This window comes from Lithobates pipiens, unplaced genomic scaffold (genome assembly GCF_037356315.1).
Source record: "Lithobates pipiens isolate NorthernLeopardFrog02 unplaced genomic scaffold, aLitPip1_a1.2 Scaffold_3, whole genome shotgun sequence".
Classification (NCBI taxonomy): Eukaryota; Metazoa; Chordata; class Amphibia; order Anura; family Ranidae; genus Lithobates; species Lithobates pipiens.
In genome coordinates, this window is record NW_027507790.1 from 32,060,266 (window position 1) to 32,079,554 (window position 19,289).

At 44.2% G+C, this 19,289-nt stretch overlaps 1 protein-coding gene across 2 annotated transcripts in view; it reads right to left on the reverse strand.

The window, feature by feature from the left end:
* The window catches only part of TTC28 (tetratricopeptide repeat domain 28), an 810,203-nt gene that overhangs the window by 790,654 nt on the left and 260 nt on the right, over positions 1-19,289 (reverse strand). The window lies entirely within an intron of this gene.

The following is a 19,289-nucleotide window of genomic DNA, read 5'->3' on the forward strand; positions in this document are numbered from 1 at the left end:
CACTCTTTGAGCCACACCCCTTTAAGCCACATCCAATAATTTTCTTAAACCACACTAATTTTTCACAGAGGAGAGAGAGAAACATTTTTTGTTCCCAGATATGCCACGCCTTCCGAACAAATGCCCTGGGTGATGGAGTGTTAGACTGTCGTGTCTAAGGGAACCCCCTTTCTAGGGGGTGTACCTCAGGCAGGGAGCTGGGAGGGAGCCTCTCTTTACATGGTTATAAAGAGGTGTCCTGGAACAGGAGCTAGCATAGAAAGTTGGGAGCATGTCTGGAGAAAATCATTCAGTAGGGATCCAGGCCAGGTGTCGGTGAGTACAAAGCACAGTGGAAAGCTCTAGAAGAGACATGCCACGAGATGGATGTACAGCCAGAGGGCGAGACTGTGGGTGTAATGTGTCAAGTCACTGCAGCCAGGAGGGCAGGCAGGATTTGCAATCCGACTTTCTGGGATCAGTAGTTCATCAAGTACATGTATTCTCAATCAAATGCTACCACAAAGGGGTACAGCAGACCCTGACCTGCAAAGGGCTATAAAGAAAAAAATACTAGGACTTATTCAAAGTGAGGCCTAGTCATGTGCTATGATGTGACAGGAGACTAAATTTGGACAGTGAAGCAAATGCTCCAAAGTAATGTGCTGGAGGAGATGTGCTGAGGAGGAGACTGCCAAGTTTAGAGTCAACCATCTTTTATTCTACTAAGAAGTATACAAGCAATTACTTTTATTCTACTAGGAGGTGTTGACGTGAATACTTTTATTCTACTAAGAACTATTCATTCTATGGGCATCCCATGTCCCTTTTCTCCAACCAAATTCAATCCCCTAATAAAAACAACAAAAACAAGCAAGGGACTGTTCGTTGTCTGAGGAAGTGTGCTTACAATGGATGTCTGAACAGCAGGGTGAAATGTGTGGATGCCGTAACACGTAGCAACCCCACGGGGCCATCGTTACACTATATTATCTTACTATATACACTATATTATCTTACTATATTGTACAAAAAAGTAGCAGAGCCTTATGCGCCAAAGAGGATGACATCTGATTGGATAGAAGCCACTTCTTCTAAGGTAAGTAATAAGTTGTTGTGACAGGGGAAGGAAAGCCACAGTGATAACATCTGAACTTTCATTGTGCATTCCACAGTAAAACAATTACAATGTCTTGATCTATGTATACATTTTACACAATGATAATAAAAAAGACACAATCGTTTATCTATGTATACACCTAATGAATTATCAATGTTAATATATTTTAATTCAATCAATAATGATAATATACAGACCAAAAAATAACTTTCTTGGCATAAATAACTCTTCTGTATCACCCCAAAATCATTTCCATTTCAGATATCTCAGTTATCACACTCTCAAAAAAATAAAAAATGACCACACCTGCGTCCAACATGGCAAGTACTGGTTAGCAAACTAAGCGCTTCATAGTGGATCACTTTTCACAGAAATGCACAGATGCGTTCAGGGGGTGGTCACCTGAATACTTTTTTTTTCATTTGCGTTTTCTTTTTTTTGTGAACAGCGCATCGCAAACACGGGCCTAACGTATGACTTATTGTTGCAACAAGGCCTCATTCACTTGTATGGGTAGCATACGGATGGCAGCGCTGCATGTTGAATGTGTCAAGGGGGATCATTTTTGCCCCGCTGCGTTGTCTTGTGTGTTTGCAGTACCCGAGTGGCCCAATGGTCATTCCGTCCCTGGCTTGAACCCAAAACACAGTCTGTAGTGCAAAGGCTTCTTAGTTAGTTGCATGCATTTAAAAAATGCAGGTCAAATGCTGCGTAAGGACTTTTATCCATACAGCACCATTGACGTAAATAGGAATCTGCTGATGTGTGTTTGAAGTGCACGTCAAATGCAGGAAAGAAGCAACCTTCAATAGTTCCTGTAGATGTTCATAAGGTCATTCAGACAAATGTTTTCTTGATTCTGCTCCCTCCATTTTCAAGATGCACAACTAGCATCACTAAGGTTAGCCATTCAATATTACCCAATGGATGAGAAATATGCTATTGTATTCAGACAGCCAGGACCCGCAACTGTCAGAATACCCAAACAATGGCTTCATCAGATTGGACACAGCCACTGTTCAGCCAACAATTTTTTCATCCTGCTCCTATGATTTTCATATCAGGTCCGGTGCCATCTATTGCTAGATTTTTGCCAGTTTATTAGGAACTGGTCAAAATTCACTCTGTGTATGGAGAGCTTAAAGCTAAACTTTAGAAATTCAGCCACTTTGCAAAATGTGCAGGCATATTATGAGTTAAGTAGAACGAGGTGAGTGCCATCTTGTGGACTTATCTCTTTTAGCTACAGCTGACAGTTTTATGGAACTGGAAGGTTAGCTAACATTACACCCGAGGTCCTATACCTGCACTCACATAGATGTCATATTGGGAGCAGCGGCTGTGTATGTGCAGCCGCTGCATCCCAATTGGCAGCAATGTGTTTACCCATATAGGGATTCACGGAACACCAGTGTGGGTGTATCCTCACGTGGATAAACACAGCAATCACACGGGGCATGGATTCTTACATTCCGCGTGACCAAGGCCTTAGATGTAAATTAAACAATTAAGTTCTCAAGGGGACATACACCTCATTGGACTTAACATATGGTATGCCTGCACATTTTACAAAGTGGCTAAATTCCTGGAGTTCAGCTTTAGAAACATTTTTTCACACTATTTGCATTTGCTATCTTCTGTGCTAATTTAAAAAAATGTGGAATTTGGGAAATTCTCTAATGTGCAAAAAGTGTGTGCCATCATGGGATTGTGTACATGTGCCTCAAGCATCACTTTCAATGACTGGATACAAACTTATCAGTGTAGAGGTTCTCTCGAGATAAAAAATCAAGCATTTCCAACCTGTAGAAGGCTTGGTACACACTACTGCATGCACCTGAGTGCATGTTAGCAATGCATGGAGGTACCATTAAGAATTAATGGCATCGCCATGCATCTGCTTAAGGGCAGCACAGCTAGCATGAACCTAGATGAAGTCTTTATTACTGCATACGAACATATTCCAAATATCTTTGTGTGCAGGTACTGATCCTCTACTAGTTTAGGGAAGGACATGAAACAGGACTTCCCCATATGTAGATCACCCCCTTTACCCAGCTGGGCCAGAATAAAACATCTCGATGGTTGCAATGCAATTCTTAGGTTCATGTCACCCTAGCAACTTTGTAGCAGCTACAGATGTCTCAGTGGCAATTTTTTAAGGGATTTGTAACTGGCTACAGAGTTGCTGTTGCAGAGGACTTTCTATATGCACTTCCTATTGTATATAATAAAAATATCCCACGCTAAAAATGATAATGAGAAAAATAATACAATATTTGTAATCAATGCTGCTACTTATAAACATAAGTATCAAAACAAGAGAGAATAAATTCTATATACCAAGGTGTATACACAGAAATATTCACAGTAGCACAACAGTAACACATGCTGAAAATCAAAATACAATGATAAAGAAAATGTAAACCATATTCTAAAAAGAGCAAAAAAAAAAACTGAAAAAAAGTCCCATAACAGTCCTCTTTATCCAATGTAAACAATATCAGTAATTCTCAGTGCTGTCCAAATTAGGGAAAAAACACCTTAAGGGATCTACCACCCTGTGTGTCACATTAGACCTGCTCCCATCAGATGGAGACTCACCAAATATAATTGCTTACCACTCTCATGGTTATTCTATTGAATCAGTTGTATGAACACTTCTTAGTAAGCCAATCCACTTCTCCTCAGTTCTTGTAGTGAAGGTACATATCAATGGGTACATAAAAAAGAAAGGTTCCACTAGTGTAATATTGTCAAAGCACAATATTTAATGTAAAAACCAGTACCCAGTCCACTCACATGTAAAACATTTTGTATCAAAAGTAATATTGCATAGCTTATGACAAAATCAAGCGATCGCCTTCAGTCTCACCACCTCCACGCTGGCTACCGACCTTCCAGAGAAAAGCCAAGACCTCTCACAATGTTAACCACCTCAAATACAGGGCACTTTCACCCTCCTTCATTTTCAGGGAACACTGTACCCAAATTCATTTTTTTATCTTTCTTTAATCAGGGCACTGATGAGCAGTACCCTGATTACCTGCCCAGGTCTCCCCTGCGAGGAGATGCCGCTGATCAACACTTCTCGCCACACATTCTGTCAGTGTTAAGCGAGGAGAGCCAATTAATGGCAATTCCGTATGTGACTGGCTGTGGTTGGGTATAGCCCATAACAATGTTAAAGAGCCACGGCCACGGCTCTTTACAGACATCAGGGTCATGCCGTGTCCTAGAAACGCGGCGTGGCCACGATCGCTACTCTGCGTGCGACAGTGACTGTTCTGGTGCACTGTCATATGAGGTCCACCCAGAACAAGTGTGGCTCTTGTTTGACGGTGGGAAAGCAGCAAGTGGTTAATGTGATGATTCTGGTTGCCATACAGTCACACCCTGACATACGTTTAGTCTCTTCTGACTTCCTCATAGAGGGTAAGTGTTAGACTGTTAGCACAGCGGCTCCAATCTAAGCTATCAGCTTTTTTTTTTTTTGGTTCAGCCCAACCAACTGGTAGTGTGTACAAGGCTTAAGAGTATAGAAAGTACCTTTTGACGTTGCCAGAAATGCATTGTCCATGTCATTTCTTGTGAGCTGAATAGAAATCACATAGATCCTTAATTTTTTTGTAAACTACTAATCCCATCACTTCACCATGCAGAGGAGATACACAAAGACAGCCCTGTTTGACGTCCTGCCTATGGGAATTATTTACTAAAACTGAAAAGGACAAAATCTGGTGCAACTCTGCACAGAAACCAATCAGCTTCCAGGTTTTATTGCCAAAGCTTAATTGAACAAGCTGAAGTTAGAAGCTGATTGACTACCATGCACAGTTGCACCAGTTTTAGATAATCTACCTTAAAGTTCCGGTTAAAAAAAAAAAAAAAAGTCAGCAGCTACAAATACTGCAGCTGCTGACTTTTAATAATTGGACACTTACCTGTACCCAAGGTTCAGCAATGTGGTGGAACGAAGCCCCGCTCGTCTCCACCTCCTCTCTGCAGCGCCAGCATTGTATCTGTGGGCGCCTGGGTGTAGCTTCACAGCCAGGCTTGCACGAGCCACACTGCGTGCCGTGACTGGCAGCTCAATCATCTGGGACCTGTGACATGTCCCAGATAAGTGCCGAGAGGGAGGGGGGAGAGGTGATCTCCCTTCTGGTGCTGCGGTGCCCTGGGAGGAAGTGGGAGCTGGGATCCTCTGAAAAAAAAATGGCATGCCAAATGTGGCATGTCAGGGGGTTACCTCCCTTTAAAGCGAAAGTTCCATTTTTGGGTGGGACTCCGCTTTAATCTATCTTTAGTTAATGTGATAACCATGGCTCCCTCCATAGGTACAATGGAGAAATTAGTGTAGACTTGAAGGAAAAGGAAGTGTGGTATTTTTAGGTTAAATAAAGGGAAGATGCCTGAAAAAAATATGAAAACTAATGCAGCCAAACATTTAAGGACTGGTAAGATTAAATACAATGTATTTTTTGTGGGGGTTTAGATACAGTTTAAGCTGTGTGAAGCATTTGTCCATTGTTGTGTAGTGCGTTGCCTTGTAGTTCTACTTTAAGGCCTCATGCCCACTGGGGCTCTCCTGGCAAGAAAAAAACAACTTTTAGGCGTGTCAAATGCTTGGGCATTTATTAATTTCCTCGGCCAAAATATTAGTTTAGTCTGGCCACTGAAATGAAAAATGCTCAAGCGCTAAAAGCTCCTAATGTTAACGCACATTTGGACATGTTTAGCTACGTTTAGGCATTTTGTATGCACAAAAGCTACTCTCCTGAACGCACAAGTGATGTTATTTCCCTGCCTCTAAACTCCCCAGCCTCTTCATTTCTGTAAATGCCTATAGTGTGCATGAACACATGGGTTAACTTGGAGGGTTTGGAGTTTAGAGGCATAGAAAAAAAAAAACTCAAATGCCTGTAAAAGCAGCATATTTGAGCTCAAGTATGCCTAAGGCCTGAAGTTATTTTGCTCAGTGAACACTTATTTATGATACAGAGACTGCCCAAACATCAGTCATAGGTGGAGATGTGCCAGGTTGTAGGTGGTAAATGTACTATTCATACTGGCAGGCAGTAAATCAGCTAATTTAATTATCAGCTTGTCTATTAGGAATTGATGTATTTGTACTGTCAGTGCACAAAAAAATTCAACAGATAAAATTACAGAATTTAAATAGCAACACTACCAGTGCGCAGGAGATTATCAAATATTTTCCTAAAATACATCAAGATGACTAGAAAGGATAACGTATAAAATGCAAGGGCTAAGCCTATTTTGAAGATTCCTCCGTGGAAAAGAAAAACCATGTCCGACTTACAATTTTGTTATCTCTTAAGAACTGATATAATATAGGATACTATCCGGAGAGGAGCATTTCGGAGCAAGTCATTTAGAAAAACACTCTTCATATATAATGCCACATACACATGTATCAGACTATCCGGTGGACTTAATCTGGCGGACAAACCACCTGACTGTCCGCTGGACTTTCCGAACGAGCTACCTGCCCACACACGGTACTTTTGCGGCGGACTAAGTCCGCCGGATTATCCGCCGTACTTTTGAAATGAACAGACTCACCCACACACACGGAGGAAAGTCCATTCATTTTGAACACGTCTCCAGGTAGCCGGGACCAGCGAAGGAGGCGTCGCTTGCCCCGTCACCTCGTATGGAGTTAAAAAGGAAGCCCTACGCCAAAAAAACGGCATGGGGGTCCCCATCTAGGTCCATATCAGACCCTTTTCCGAGCACGCTACCGGGCCGGTCAGGAAAGGGGGTCCTCCCTCCTGAACCATGCCAAGCCGCGAAGCCCCCCCACCCCAAAGCACCTTGTCCCCATGTTGATGAGGACAAGGGCCTCTTCCCGACAACCCTGGCCGTTGGTTGTCGAGGTCTGCGGGCGGGTGGCTTATCGGAATCCGGGAGCCCCCTTTAATAAGGGGGCCCCCGGATACCGGCTCCCCACAATGTACCATTACCCGTTCACCTGTGAAAAAAACGGCGGACATATTTAGGTGCAAAACGACTTTGTTAGTCCGCCGGACTTCTGGGTAAAAAAAGTCCTCCGGAGCCCACACACGGGATTTTTTGATCGGGTGTTCTTTTCCATCGGATTGTTTGATCGTGTGTACACGGCTTTAGTCATACTCCAGCCCCAAATTTATTTATTTTTTTATTTTAAAGTTGTACATCGGGAATAATCTGTATTGCATATTTACATTGGTTCAGCTTGACAAAATGTAATTATGCATATGGGGGCTTCTGGGGAAGCTGGAAGTCACTGTAGTAGTCGGAACTAACACAACAATAGCCATCCTGCTGGGGTTCTGTGCAAGCAACTTCTTCTCTGTACACAGAGCACAGGAAGTCAGCACATCCGCCATTTATAGAACATTGTGTATTTTGAATACAGAATACTTTATTAATCCCAAAGGAAACTGTTGGGAAATACAGGTGTTTTCTGATTGGATGAGGTGGCAGGGGAAAGTGGTCCACCCCATCCAATCAGACTATGCCTTGTACTTAATGAACAAATATGAGAAGTTCTATAGGTGGCAGTGCTGAGCAAGCGACTTGTGTATGCAATACAGATAATTCCTGGAGTTCATCTTTACCTTTTGAAGAGGGCAGGAAGAGATTAGAACTTCTGTTTTGTTTTGTATTGTTTTGTATTGAGGAGATTACCCCTCACTTCCTGTCCTAATGACGGAGTGTAATGAGAACAGAGGGTGACAAGAAATATCTAAAGTTTCAACAAAGACAGCAACAAAGCTTTTACCACTTTTAGTAAAATGTGGAAGGATTAGAACCTCTGTCGGGATACAATGCTGTCTATGCTTCTCTATTTCAGTGACACCACGTTCTCCACCTTTCTTCTGGTCTTACAGGAATAGAAAGTAAGGACTCATGGACATAGGTGCAGAGGCCATACGCTGTCTTGAAAAAGAGTACCGTATATACTCGAGTATAAGCCGAGATTTTCAGCCTCTTTTTTTAGGCTGAAAGTGCCCCCCTCGGCTTATACTCGAGTCACCGCCGTCTGCCTACACGATCAGCGTGTCGTGCAGACAGACGGCGGCCATTCCACTATTCAAAAGCCACGCCTCCCTGTCTGTGATAGGCGGAACACTCAATTTCCCAGCAGTCAGTGTTCCGCCTATCACGGACATCCGCTCATTCTCATACTATGGACGAGGATGAGAGGATGTCCGTGATAGGCGGAACACTGACTGCTGGGAAATTGAGTGTTCCGCCTATCACAGACGGAGGCGCGGCTTTTGAACAGTGGAATGGCTGCCGTCTGTCAGACCAGGAGGAGAAGTGCGGCATGGCACGGCTCGGCATGGCATGGCATGGCACGGCTCGGCACGGCTCGGCTCGGCTCGGCTCGGCTCGGCTCGGCACACAGAGGCTGCAGAAGGCAAAGAGACAGGTAGGCTGCGATGGACACAGGGATGGACGTGACACAGGGATGGACGTGACACAGGGATGGACACAGTGATGGACACAGTGATGGACACAGGGATGGACACAGGGATGGACACAGGGATGGACGCATGTCTCACCCTCGGCTTATACACGAGTCAATAAGTTTTCCCAGTTTTTTTGTGGTAAATTAGGGGCCTCGGCTTATATTCGGATCGACCTATACTTGAGTATATACGGTATTTCCCTGCTTAGGAATCACGGGTATTTATTTACTGCCTCAGCCAGCACAAATCAATGACAGGCTGACAGGTGCCCTGGCTGTATGCCAGTGTAGCACCCTCTAGCTAGTGTGCTAGGTGTAGATAGTTTTTGTAAGCTGTAAAGTAGGTAAATTTGCCTTGAATCTGGGTCAGGGATGAGCGACTCAGGGAGGCTGTATGACTCATCAAGTAGCATCTCCCCCTGCTCTCTGGAACCTGGAGGAGCTACTTGGAGTATTGAGGAGGGCCCCAGCCAATCCTCAGCAAGTGGGCTGGCATCGGGCAGGCACCTCCTAAATACTCTTGGGTCATGGCAGAAGGGGCAGTTGGGTGGAAGGTGGAGATGGAGTGCTGAGGAGGCTGTCAGTGGCCCTTAAGGGTGCCCTCTAGTCTGGGGAGGGAGGGGGTTACCTCGGGCCTGGGGCTTGGGTGCTGGAGGGACCCTCTATAAACACGCAGAGGAATCCTTGCCTGGATGCATGGGAGCAGGTGTGAGGACAGCAGGTCTTGGAGATCTCATGAGAATCAGTCTGGGAAGACTGGTGAGTGTCAGTCTGGAGGACTGGGGAATGTCAGTCTGGTGGACTGGGGAATGTCAGTCTGGAGGAATGGGGAATGCCAGTCTGGAGGAATGGGGAATGTCAGTCTGGAGGAATGGGAGTGTCAGGAGGACTGTGGTGAAGTAGTCGGGAGGGCTAGTGACAGAGGCTGCTGCAGCCAGGAGGGCTGGTAGGGCCTGAATAGGTGGTGCTAGGAACAGTGACCACAGGAGGAAATGTGTTAGTGGTGTCATTCTACATCCTACAAGTATAGGGGCTGCGAGTCTCTGCCTGTAATGGGCCAATGCTACAGATTTTTACATAGTGACACCACTGGTGGTGATTCTGCAAGCAATTGAAGTGCTGGAGGAAGGAAAGGTTCTTTATATATGACTGTATATACTAGGAGTTGTCCCTGAAGATGTTTCAAAGTAAAGTGGACATCCCATAATACCCCTATTCCCTATTTAAGTTTTATCCCCTCAATAAAAATACAAAAACAAGCACTGGACTGTTCCTTGACTTTGTAAATTCAGTGTGCCTGGCTGTGCAAGGTGGGGGATCCCAGTTCACCTGCTGCTCCTTAGGTGGTGCGCTACACCCATAACAACACATGCATACAGGAACAGATAAATGACGGTGGACGCAGACTGTGTGCATTCTGAGCCACTCATCCATCCCTGCATGCATGGAACCACCTGGATGTGCAGTTACAGGCATACAGCCATGGCATCTGTCAGATGATCAGTGATACACTCCAGTACACGGCCCTCTGTGTCCATCTGCACCAACCCTAAATGGAAATATCTGTAGTCACACACAGCAATAAAACCTGACAAAAGCCCTAAACCTTCCTCCCTTTATTAAAAAAAATAACAAAATCTGGAGTTGGAGCTAGGCTATATTAACACCAACATGTTAAAGAGGGAGTCCACCTAAAAAAAAAAATATTAAAAGCCAGCAGCTACAAATACTGCAGCTGCTGAATTTTAATAAATGGACACTTACCTGTCCCTGTCCCAGGGTCCAGCGATGAAGGCAGCCGAAGCCTAGCAATCGCTCGGTTCTCGGCTGCTGCCGCCGCCATTTTCATTGAAGGAATCAGGAAGTGAAGCGTTGTGGCTTCACTTCCCGGTCCCCTACTGCGCATGCACAAGCCGCGCTGCGCGTCATAAGTGGTCCCTGCTATCTCCTGGGAACTGTGTGTTTCCCAGGAGACAGCGGGGGGAGTGCGGGAAGGGGCGTTACTCCTGCGGGAGTCTATTCCCAGAAGTGGGTGCAGATACCTGTATTATAAAGGTGAAAGGTGCCAATTGTGGCACCGAAAGGGGGGGAGGAATCCGATGAGTGGAAGTTCCACTTTTGGATGGAACTCCGCTTTAAGTAGTCCATGTTTCTCAGCACTCCAAGACAGTGAGGTTAATTTATTAAAGGAAAATAGACATGTTCGCTCGTTGCAAGAGATTTTTCCTTTAGCTTAGTGAATGTGGTGAACATTTACTTTGCAAGGAATACCCAAGCATGCAAGTAATATAAAAGAAATAATTTTTGCTTGCACATGATTGAATGATGGACGTCAGGGAGCTTCACTTCATTCACTGGGGAAATTCTCCTGCAAAGTGAACAGCCTATTTGCCTTTAATTCATCAGTCCCATTATTGTGTTTCTGATGAACATTTCAGAATGTTGCCTAGTATGTCTTGGTTGCCCAGAGCGATGATTCATGCTTTCTCTCTCATTCTCTAAGCTGCCTTCTGCTTCCTTGCCACGGGCTCCTTTCAGACACCTTTGATAAGTGAGGCCCTGTGTTACCTATGCATTCGCTTTTCTCTCTACTTCCCATCGCATTTATCTTGTTTGAATATGGCCTGTCACTTTACTCTTTGTTTCATTGGATCTGTAAGACCCTTCTCAGAGACCCTTTTGCTCCCCAGGCTTCCTATTTAACATGCAGTTCATTTGTCTCATACTAAGTAGATCAGCTTCATACTAATGAATGAGACTCCAGCTCTGGCCTACCGCAAATGGTACAGTTCTTGTTGTCCTTGGAGGTCAGTCAGATTGTCCCTTTCATTTCATCTGAATTGGGAACATGAGACGGATTGGATGCTGAAGAGATGTGTAGAAAGCACAGAGAGACAGAGGGATGGATGGGGGTAGGGAGAGATGGAAAGGTGGAAGGATTGATGCATGGAGGAGTGGATAGGTAGACAGATGGATGAAGGGCAAGGCAGGACTTAGGGTTGTGGGGGCCCCTGGACTTGAGCCACTTTCGGGCCCTACCTTCTATACATTACCGTATTTATTGGCGTATAACACGAGCCGATGTATAACACGCACCCCAAGTTTAGGAGGGAATTTTAAGGAAAACATTTACATTTAAATGCCCATCAATGCAGCCTTATCAGTGTCCATCTGCAGCCTTGCCCATCCATCTGCAGCCTTGTCTAGTGTCATTTGTAGTCTTATCAGTGTAGCCTTGTCATTTGCAGCCTTGTCATTGCAGTCTTGAAGTTTAAAAATGGCGCCGCTCAGGTCCTGTCAGTGGCTCTTGGTGGCTCTCGAGTCCTCTCGCAGTTCCCGAGTGGAGCTGAGAGTAGCCGAGTGTACTCGGCTCGACTCACAGTCACGCCCAGTCCCTGTGTTATGTCCCTCATAGGGCAAGACTGGGCGTGACTGTGAGCAGAGCCGAGCTGAGTACACTTGGCTATGTATCTCGGCGGGGCCCCCTTTTAGGCGGGGCCCATGGGCTTGAGCCCAGTCAAGCCCAATGGTAAGTCCTGCCCTGATGAAGGGATGGATACACAGTGGTGGGTTTACTAAATGCAAACAGGCTGTTCACATTGCAAGTGCATTTGCTCCAGAGTTTAGTAAATGAGGGAAAGTGCTGCTAACTTCCATTATCCAATCATGTACAAGCAAAAATGCTGTTTCTTTTTTTATTTTTCCTTGCATGTGATTGGGTATTCTTTAGAAAGTGAAGCTTTACCCTATTTACCAAGCTTTGGAGCAACTGCACTTGCAGAGTGCAACTGCCCTTCCAAAGTGCAGTCTATTTGCCCTTAGTAAATCAACCCCACAGTCACTGTAATTTATAACACGTATCACTAATACTCTTTTGAAATCTGTTGGTAATGCGATAAATTGAGGAACTTGTAAGGTTGGATTCACACCTATGCAGTTTTAGTGCTTTTTGCATTTTGCAGATTTGCACTGCAGTCCATTTAAACATGGTTTCCTATGGAACACGTTCTGTAGAGCAAATCTGCAAAATGCAAAAAGCACAGAAAATGCCATAGGTGTGAATCCAGCCTAACAGAGTCATGTATGCGTTACTAAGGAATATATGATAGCAGAAAAGAAATGCTCCTGCACACAAGTGAGTTACCACACAGGCTATATAATGCCACAGTCCTTGCTGCCCTCAAGGATAGGGGTATCCTAACAATCAAAAATATAAACAGGAAAGAAAGGGCGCACCAGCCTTGTGCATTATCCTTTGGATAGGCATTTATTAAAAATGATAAAAAGAAAACTACTCACAAACGCCTGTAGAATATTTTCAATAAAATATTTGCCAAATAGCAGCATGTAGTCTGAACCAAACAATGCTCTCCAACGGGCACAGAGGAAATCACAGGACCACTGCCAGCTGATGCGTTTCGAGGGGAAAACCCCTCTTTCTCAGAGCTCAGCGGAACAAATAACAAATAAAGAAACCGAGGGAGGACATCCATTTTTAGGGCATTCACTCTGCCTAGCCACCATAGGCATTTTTTTGCGTAGTTCGAGAGATCCGTCTTGGTTCTAAGCAGAAGGGGTGCATAGTTCAGAGAGAATAATTGGGATCTCTCCATGGGTATTTGGATTCAGAGGTAGCGGATGGAGGTAGAGCCAGTTTTAAATGGATACCTAGTGGAGACCTGGTGGAGGACCTCCTGGGACAGTGAGATGTTCAGGATTTCTGATTTAGTATGGTTTACTTTAAAATTGCTCAGCATGCCAAACCTCACAAATTCCTGCATTATATATGGTAATGATATGTGGGGTTGGGTTACAAACAATAGCAGGTCATCCGCGACGAGCGCCAGCTTAGAATGAGTGGGGCCTATGGATACACCTGAGATGTTGGGGTTATTGCGTAAGGCTATTGCTAGGTGTTCCATGACAAGGACATAGAGAAGGGGGGGATAGAGGACAGCCCTGTCGTGTCCCATTATGAATGGCAAATGTAGGAGACAGTGAACCATTTACCCGAATTCTGGCAGAAGGTGAGGAGTAAAGGGACATAATTCGGGAAAGCATTTTAGGACCCAGAACTATCTGTTGCAGGGACATCCGAAGGAATTGCCAATCGACTCGGTCAAATGCTTTTTCGGCATCGACCGTCAAAAGACATAGAGGGATTTCACGGGTGCGGGCATAGTCAGTAAGAAGCAGTGTTTTCAGGGCGTTATCCCTTGTCTTGCGCCCACTAACAAAACCCATCTGGTCCAGATGTATAAGGCGGGGGAGTAGCGGTTGAATTCTAGTATATATATATATACTAGATAAAATATATTTTCAGGTCCACTCCAATTAATGATATGGGCCTATAATTTGCACACAAGGTCAAAATACATTTAAATTGTATATACCTGTCCGAAGTACATTTAACATTTACATATGATGTGAATGTTTGAAAATATACTGCATACAATTTCCATAGTTATTATTGTGACTGTTGAGGACCAGTATTTTCTGTGCAGCTGTGCACAACAAATATATGATAATAGTCAACAGGTTTTAAAGTGATCAGATATAGGTGTGAAGCAAAATCCTTCAGAAGCCTAATAGTGACCTCAAGAGTTAGGGAGAGCTAACATCCTTCTTTGTAAAGTGGGTTAACAGGCATGGTGGGTGTAATGCAAGATGAAATGATAGGTGCCAGTCACTTTTTAAATGCGAACAAGAGATTTATTGTCTCTTAACAAAAATGGTGGGAGAGCGGGTTAGGGCCAGGACACCCTTGCGAATGGTGGGAGAGCGGGTTAGGGCCAGGATACCCTTGAGTAGATGCAATGATAATTGACAAACTCCGAGACTCTATAGGTAGACAGCATTACAAGAAAAGGTCTCCAGCCGGATGACACATCTGTATAGGTAGGACTGCTGTCTCCTATGGCAACTGAACTTGTAACAGTCACTAAAGGTATTTGCACATAACTCTTGGTAACATAGAATAGTTCTTATCTTATCTCACAGTATCCCACTGTAGGTCTTCACTCACTGAGCTCCCAGTCTCTCAGTAGACTTCCTAATCCAATCGTCACCGGATCTCCAGAGTTCTTCCTCTGCTATCCCGCTGTACACACCTCAAGTTTCACCCCCGCTAACCTGCTGGGTCCCTGGCTTGGCACTCGCTGAAGCTTTCCCACTTCTTTACCACCCCCGGCTGGTAAGAAGACTGCTCTGGTAATTGCTCAAGCTTGCTCACAGTGGTCTCCAGTAAAAAGGTGTATGGCCCCTTAGTGGCGACTGCTTCCCTTTTACCTCTGACCACAACTGGTTCCCCGTCCGGCTGAACCTTTGCAACTTGGCTGGACTCCAATCCTGCAGTCCCAACCCTAAGCTGCTTCTCCTGCTCCTGGATAGGCCTCAGGCAGCCTAGCAGCCAGGTGTCCCTGGGATAGGCATCCGGCTTTGGGCCTAGCAGCCCAGGGCAGCATAACACACATCCACCCAGACAGCCGTCCAGGTGTCACAGAACCCTGATCACCTGACTCCACCCAAATAAATAAGCTCTCCCAGGGACTAAAGAAACTCCTGCCAATTGGCTGAGACGCCCATCATTCATAATCTGACCTTGCAAAGCCCTTGTCAATCTAATGTCAACAGCCACAGTGCCACCTAGTGACAGAAGAGAAAAGGTGCAGCAATTCCAGAATTATAGAGGAATCAGTGGATCTACTAACAATTAACCAGGATAATTACTACCTTGCAAACTACATGTAGTAGCAACCCTGCCTAAACACCAGGATGCTACAGGTGAATTATTTAAACTGCTTTCATTCAAACATGGATTTCAAGCAGAACACCAGACATAGAGCCTTTTCTCCATTCTGTTGTGTATAAAAAGTTACCTCTGCTGAGGTTTTTCCCACATGGTTGCTATCTATTGTCAGGTTTTACATGAAAGTAGAGGAAAACCCCAACTATAACTCCTCTTAAAAACATTCCCTCCTAAGTATCCTGCCTAACCATTTTAAAAAGGATCTGTATACTTACCTGGTTTTTAAGCCACTCCAGTCACATGATCCTGCAGCTCCATGTAGGGAGAGCTCTACAATGACTGAATTCCAGGAACGTTGATGTCACCCATAGGCTCCATATTCCATTTGTTTTTGGTGCTCCTTCCTCTCCCCTGCAGCAGCCACTCACTGACACAGGGGAGTTGGAGCTGCAGGATCACTTGACTGGACTGGGATTAAAAATAGGTACGTACACAGATCTTCTTTATACAGGTTAGGTAGTAGGAGGGGGGGGGGGGGAGGGCATGTTTAAGAATAGTTATAATTAGGCTTTTCTCCCATTTTAAAAGAGCAGAGACCCAGGCAAGGGGTAAACCAAAGCAGAGGTAACTTTTCCTACACAACAGAAATGGGTACCTACCCCCATTTCTGGGAGTTCCACTTTAATTGCATTTTTAAACGTAAAATGGAAATTATGTAATTATACTTGTCTTAAAAAGAGTTACACACAGAACACCTTCAGAAGCACGGCTAGTGCTTTTTCGAAAAAAAAAAAAAAAAAACAGCATTGTGGTTGATTGGAGTATTGCAGAAAAACATTTCCCTTGATTGTTCCCAACCTAACTGTAACTGCTCTGTAGACCACATTGGAACGCTAACACACAATCTTCCTCCAACCCAAACCTTAAAGAGTACCTCCACTTTTGCTGAAAAAAACAAAAGCATTCCTTTGTGTAATGTACATTGCATGGATTTTACCAAACTTTGTAGCAGTTTTCTACCTTTTGTTACTGTCAAATAGCTGTTTCACCACATTCATCGCATACTCTTCCTGAATGGAAAGGTCTAGATTTATTATTGATGATGCACATTCTGTGTTTTAAGAGGGAAGCTGAAGTGTCTGCATGAAGTGATTAACCCTGGGGGAGTATCTTACCAAAATGTATATTTCTATTGCAGAGGATGCCTAAAATCTTACTTACTACGAGTTTGTTGTTGGAAATTCCAACCGTGTTTAGGCTCCATCGGACATTTTCCATCAGAATTTCCATTGTACAAAATTTGAGATCTGGTTCTCAAATTTTCCAACAACAAAATCCATTCACGTAAATTCCAATCGTGTGTACACAATTCCGACGCACAAAGTTACTTGCATGCTCGGAATCAAGCAGAAGAGCCGCACTGGCTTTTGAACTTAATTTTTCTCAGCTCGTCGTACGTGTTATACATCACCACGTTCTTGATGTTTGGAAATTCCGACAACTTTGTGCGACCGTGTGTATGCAAGAAAAGTTTGAGCCAACATCCGTCGGAAAAAATCCCATGGATTTTGTTGTTGGAATGTGCAATCGTGTGTATGCGGCATTACTCTGTAACAGTCAACACTCCCTCTTTCCGAACCCTAACACTTAACCCCTTAACTTAAAACTGTTTTGCCGCGGTTTGCGTCTTCCGGTGGTTGGTGGTCAAAAAGTTTCTATAGTGAATGTGATTCTTACACTTTCAGGAAAGGGAGGTTGAAGCTCCCCTAAATGTAGCAGCTTCTAAACTCTAGTAAATTCCTGTGTGTACATGGTTTAGGAGTTTCAGCACAAAAACTCCAAAAGTTTAGGAGCTGTAGTGTACATGAAGCCTAACACTTGAACCTTACCCTACACAAAAACTAAAACTTCCCCTACCTAGACTTTAACACTCAACTCCCCCCTCACCTGTAACCTAAAGTGGTAGTAAAGTCAGCATTCTGAAAAGTTCCTAACAGGCAGGGCATGTATGACCCTATCGGTCTCTTCTGTCATAAATGCTTCTTCCTGCTGGTCAGCCATAATGTACGCAGAGCCTTGCATGCGCAGCTCAGCGAACACTTACGGCCCCCAATCTGTGCCACTACAATGTGACTACCATGCACATGTGTGGGAGTGACGTCATCACGACCTGCCCATTCAAGGGGCCGAAAGCACAGAACTAGGAAGAAGGACGGGGCGTAGATAGAAGCACCCCGGACCCGCTGGATCCATCACAGCGTAGCGCTGGAGAGTTTGGTTTGACAGGTAAGTGTGCCATAATATGCTAGTATGCGGTGCATACAAGTATAGTATGGAATAACCAACCTAGGGGACCCAAAAAAGAAGAAACAACAGCGGTCTTTACTGCCGTTTTAACACTCAACTCACCCTTTATCTGAATCGTAATACCTAAGCCTCTAACCTTCCCCTACCTGGACCCTAGCTCTCAACCTTCTACCTACCTATTCCACAACACTCAACTACACCCTTAGTTGAACCCTAACACACAGCCCTCACCCTAACATTTAACCAATATGTTGTACCATTGCGTGGGATAATCAGCCTAAAAGGGAACCCCCATCTATATTTGATTCTGGCCGTGGAAAATACCATAGTGATTTCTTTCATTTTTCTGTGTCTGTCAAAAAAAAAAATCACATTTAACCAACATGAACCCTAAACATTTTATATGGTATCATTATAATCGATAATAAGTACAGGACAATGCAAGTATGCATGTAACAGCCACAATACTGTCCCAAAAAGCTTACATTCTAAAAAGGTGATGGCACAGAAGAAAAGGAAGGCCACATAAGGCAAAAGGTATATTGATGATTTTGATTAGGTCATACCGTTAACACATTTTCTCAAAATGTGAATTAATAGTCAGCAAGTAAGCCTTTTTTAGCAGTGAACTCTCCATGACAGTTATTCTAATTCTTGATACAAGAAAACACGCATCATATTACCTCATTATGTTACTCAGTGTTGCCCTAACACTGCCAAAATGTTCTCTCCAATACTGTCACGCTTGGCGCTCAGTTCTTGCCAGCGCTAGGCTAGTGGTACTTGTGGTGGAACAATATACCCCAGCACACACTGCAAGCCAGAAGCTAACGTGACCTGCTGGACCTTGTAGTTCCCTGGAAAATGTCAGAGCCACATATTGAGCTAACATTTTGGTAGCTTCTCTCTGTCATTGACTACATCTCTCATTTTCTCCCACCTTCATTAAAAGACAGTAAGCTCACCCTCTACTCTTCAGCATTCTTTGACCTTGTTCTTGAACCTACTGTAAAGGTCCAAGGACAGAGCAAGAAGGAAGGTGCTTAGTTATCCCATGTCCAGGAATGAGCAGCTTTCTGAGATGCTCCAATGTCCCTAAAAGTACATCTTCTCCTGTAAGCCCACATTGTGGAGCCCCCTCTGTTTTCCCTCTCACTTGATATTATGCAGGCCACAAATTTAACCTCATGCTTGAGATGATTGTAGCTGTATTAGTTCACTTGCAACAAAAACAAGTAGTTATGGTCCGTGATACTTTTTTTTTATTAACACTATTTCAGGGTGTTCCCAAGTCCTGCTTGGACTGAGAAGAAGGGAACAAACATCCCGAAACTTGTCCTGCAAATTTAAATGAAAAAAAAGAGTATTACGGACAGTACTCAGTTGGTTAAGTTGGACCGTAGGAATCCTTGATTTAGGATGATAGATCACAGAAAGCCCTGACCCTGACAGCACTGTAGTCATTGAAAGAGACAACACATACACCTCTACTGCATTGTTAGAAGTGAACTTTAGAGAGGAGCATTGCCTGTCCTGTACACAAAGGTGTACAACACTCCACAGAAAAGCACCGCTCCTCATCCCTCTTCAGCTGGGTCACCAAGCCATTGACTGACCACCGCCGCAATAATCAAGTTAGCATGATAGCACTACAG